Source organism: Loxodonta africana, chromosome 13, assembly GCF_030014295.1.
Source record: "Loxodonta africana isolate mLoxAfr1 chromosome 13, mLoxAfr1.hap2, whole genome shotgun sequence".
Taxonomy (NCBI): domain Eukaryota; kingdom Metazoa; phylum Chordata; class Mammalia; order Proboscidea; family Elephantidae; genus Loxodonta; species Loxodonta africana.
In genome coordinates this window covers 79,430,560-79,435,470 of record NC_087354.1, presented here as the reverse complement: position 1 = coordinate 79,435,470, position 4,911 = coordinate 79,430,560, and the positions used below count along the sequence as shown (strand labels likewise).

General features: G+C 34.2%; 1 pseudogene; it reads right to left on the bottom strand.

Moving 5' to 3' along the window:
* Positions 1-1,293: 1,293 nt before the first annotated feature.
* On the bottom strand, positions 1,294-2,754 carry LOC135233052 (olfactory receptor 4P4-like; annotated as a pseudogene).
* Positions 2,755-4,911: the final 2,157 nt, after the last annotated feature.

Here is a 4,911-nt window from a genome sequence, read left to right as displayed (position 1 = left end):
GTCGGCAGTTTGATTCCATCATCGGCCCCTTGGAAACCCTATGGGGTAGTTCTATTCTGTCCTACAGGGTTGCTATGAGTCAGAATCAACTCGATGGCAAAGGGTTTGGTTTGGTTTGGTTTGGTTTTATCTTTATTTGGAGGCCCTGAAGTACATTTTTTTTTTTCCTTCTCAATACCCTAATGTAGAACTTTCCTTGTTTTACTTAATATGCCAAGCAACTCCATATGTTATTCTAAGGATCCCATTTAATAATATTTCTCAATGGTGATTTCCTATGTGTTAATCTTGCTAATATAACCTGATGATCTCTCCACGGCACTGTTTTCTGAGCTACATTGTGTAAACTACCTTTCCTAGAGCCTTCCTGCCTCCACCTCCTTTTACTTCTGAGCACTTTTCTGTGTTTGACAGGTTGGTTGAAATTCATCAGCATATGCCATACCCCATCACATAGATCCTAGAAATATCAGAAGTTTCACATATTTCTAAGCCTTTTTTTCTATTCTTCCTACGGATAACTTTTTTTTTTCCTTTCGTATATCTTTTATTTTGTGTCAGTAATATATTAGAGAAGAGTAACACAAGGACACAATAACTGTCTTAAATTTTTAAGTCTTAATTACAAATTAAATTTATTTTATTAAATTAAATTTACAAAACCATAGAAAACATGTATTCACCAAAGACATGTTTCAAAATATTCACAGCAGCACTAGTCATGTATAGCAATAAGATAATGAATAAATTAATTGTCATATAGTTATACAATGAGATACTCTATATCAATGAAAAGAAATAATCAGAAAATACACACGAATCAAGAGTCAATCTCATAAAACTTACCTCAAAAAGCCTGACACTAAAGAGTACAATCTGTATCATTCCTTTGCCAAAAAGTACAAAAACAGATAAAACTAATTTATGATCTTAGAGATAAAGAGAGCGGTTATCTTTGGTATACAGTGCTTTAAAAATTGGCATGGGAAGGCCATCTAACTGGTAATTTTTGACTCCTGATCTGGGCGCTAATTACATGATCGTGCCTAGCTTGTGAAAATTAATGAGCTGAGCATGCATGATATTTGCAATTTTCTATATTTGTAGTTCAGTAAAATGTTTTCAAAATTTGAAGGTGCTTAATTCATAGCATTTTAAGACATGAAAAAATTACATAATCTGTTTATCTCTTTCCCTATAAGGTCAAATAGGTGATATAATCTTCTATCTTTAAGAAATTGGTTATTTCATATTATATGAACCCAACCTTAAAGATTAAGTCAGATAGCCAAAAAAAAAAAAACCCCTGTTGCCAGTCAAGTTGATTCCAACTCATAGCGACCCTATATGACAGAGTAGAACTACTCCATAGGGTTTTCAAGGAGTGGTGGATGTATTCAAACTGCCAACCTTTTGGTTAGCAGCCAAGCTCTTAACCACTGAGCAACCAAGGTAGAATATAGATAAGAATAATGCTCAATTTCTTGATAACGTGCCATACAGAAGCATAAAAATACAGAAAGGATATGTCTTCTGGTTGCTCTCTCCAAACAGTAAGTCAGGACAGATGATGGGAATGAATCTTATTCCTAGCTGTGGTTCCGGGGGACCAAAGACTGAGAAGCAGGAACGCTTCTAAAAAGTTAATTTCCCTCCAAGAGCATTTGATGGCACCAAACTTTCCTCATGGCATTCTTCATCTCCATGTTTCTCAGTGTGTAGATCAGAGGGTTGAACATGGGAGCAAAGATAGTGTAGAAAACAGCAAACACTTTATCTTCTGGAAAAGTTATGGCTGGTCTAACATAAATGAATAATGCAGGAGCAAAAAACAGAATCACCACTGTTATGTGAGAACTGCAAGTGGCAAGAGCTTTACTTGCGGCTCTCTGCAGAGTATCCTCTAAGGGTGTAGTATATAAAAAAAATAAGACAACGTCAAGATAACAAAAGTCAACAAAGCAATTAGGCCTGAATTACCAATGACTAAGAGGCCTATGGTGTGTGTATTAGTGCAGGCCAGTGTCGGAAAAGGATACACATCACAGAAGTAGTGATCTGTCTCACTGGGGCCACAGAAGGGTAAGAAGACACTGTGAAGAAACTGGCTTAGTGTATAAATCCCCCATTACAACAAGCTATGATGATTTTGTTACACCTCTGCCTGCTCATGATGACAGTGTAGTGCAGGAGCTTACAGATGGCTACATAGTGGTCATAGGCCATCCCTGTGAGGATGAAGATCTCAGTGCCTCCAAAGAAATGTGTGGTAAAGAGCTGTGTCATGCAGTTATTATAGGAAATGGTCTTCCTTTCTGCCAGTAGGTCAGTCATTAGTTTGGGGGTCACTGTGAATGTGTAGCAAAGGTCAGAGAGAGAGAGGTGATTAAGGAAGAAATACATGGGTTGGTCGATTAAATGACTGCATGTGATAGAAATTATTATGAGCAAGTTTCCCATCCAAATAGCAATATAGCAAAATAAAAATAATGCAAAGCAGAAGATTTCAATATTTTTGCTTTGAGAAAGTCCCAAGAGAATAAATACAGCGATGTTATTTTTCCCCACTCCCCATGGTCTAGTGTACACAGAATACATAAGTCACTTGAAATGACTTAATTCATGAGCCCATATTTAGAAGTGTTTTTTGAGGAGAGTGGGGATCATATTCTCTTCAAGGAACACTGAATTGACTTGGTACAGTTGTCTTCTTTTAAGTGTCATTGAGAATAAAAATCAAATTTTCATTTAAAATGGCTCTCTAGTAACACTCTATGTGAACACATACTAGATAATTTCCATTAAGTCTTCCAGAAAATTGTGATCCATCCAAACCTAAGTAGACATGAATGTCCTTAACCAATCAAACTTTTATTTTTAGGTAATGTCTATTTCCAAAGCCTAATGTGATATATAATAATACCTGAAAAGTATATAACTCTTACTATCTTTGACTAAAAATTTAAGGAAATAAGTTATATAGCTATTATTTTTTTAATTGTGTACAAGAGAATGTGATGTTTAAGCTTTCTTACTAATGGAATATAAAAAATAAAATAAAAAAGAATATACATTACCTTAAATCCATTTTCAAGCGAGGAAGCATAAAAAATAAAACCTAAGTAAATCTATAGATAAGTATTTAAAAACGAAAGCCAATAGGCTTATGTCAACATTTTTTGAAACATTTTGATGTTACCTGCTTTCTTATTTATGTGTTTCCTTAGTGCTTTAGTGAGAAGTATGTGTTGATATTTTAAAATGCAAGAATGTTTAGTCCTTCAGTTAAATCAATGAAAACAGTAAACTTGAATGGACCACCAAATAAACCCAGGAGTAAATTCCTTTAGAGGACTAAGCAGAAGAGAGTGTTATATTAAAGTTTTACCCTCAATGCAGTTTATTATATTTGACAAGTCAAACTGCTCTTAGCTTTCTGACTGGAGTTATGTCCTTTTTCCCACATTTGTCCAATATAATCTTTTTGTCCAGATCCATTAACTGCCCAGAGAATGACCACCTGATCCAGAAAATGTGATTTCTAAGGAGATAACAATTTGAGACCTGTGCTCTAGACTTTGCATTGTGCCATAATGTCCTTTTATCTTGGGTGCTGATCATTTTATCTGTTAGAATATGAGTGAAATGGGAAAACTTGCCATGTCTTTAAAATATGATCTTTGTGACATTAAATAATGGAATATAAAGCTGCTTTATAAATTCTAGAGATATTAATGGTACATATTATTACCTAAATATTAGTGAAAACATTTCAGTGAGCTTGACTCTGAGCAAATAAAATATCACTTAGAAATGTGAAATTATTTTGAGTCCAAAATTTCTCAATCCATTAATGAACTCTCTTCCTTTCACCAACGGTAGGTTTTAATTGAAAGCGAGGAAAGTAATGTATGAGTAGTGTGACTCTCACCAATTGTCCCATGCATTTATCAGTATGTCATACTGTGGGGGCTTGTACATTGCTGTGATTCTAGAAGGTATGCCACTAGTATTCAAATACCAGCAGGATCACCGATGGTGGACAGGTTTCAGCTGACCTTCCAGACTAAGACAGACTAAGAAGAAAGACCCGGTGGTTTATTTTTGAAAAGAATTAGCCAGTGAAAACCATCAATTAACAAAAATGACATCAAACCACTAGAAACATTGTTGTAGAGTGTGACCAAATCTGATGTGAACTTAGGTTGTTAGAATCATGGATATTGATTAAAAAAATGACACTAGCTATATGTTTCATTAAAGTCATAATTTTAAGTCAAAATTCCTACAATTAGTCTTTACTGGTAATGTTCGAATTGCCTTACTTTTATATTATGCTTTTTCAGCCCTAGTCTTGTACCTGACTTCTCAATCAAATCCTACCTAAATTTTCTCCTCAACTCTTCCTTTTACTGATTAAGTTAACATTGCCACTCATACAATAAATAATCACATTGTAATAGCAATGGAACTATAAGACTAAGATCCTAATTTTCTTAGTGGAATTGTAAGAACTAAAATTAGATTAAGGAAAAATTATTGAGAAATAGATTTTAACTGTTCCAAAATCAAACTACAGTAATACTGTGCCTGTAAGTAAGACAGGCTATTTCTTTTTTATTTGAATAAAATAACAATACTGAATATACTCCTGGTTTGAATTATTCTTAAAATAGTTTATTATATTTAGAGTTTTCATAGAGAATAACATATATGGGATCCAAAACCTGCCTGAAACATGCACATTATCTCCCACAAGCATATTAAGGGCCCTAAATGAAATTAAGCCTCTAAGGAAAGTAAGGCTGGGAATGTTCTCTGGCAAGCCAGTTAATCAATCTGTCTGCGTTTATCAATGAAAACAAAATTTCTAATAATTAGGCACATTTATGCTTTTGAAACTGTATGGGT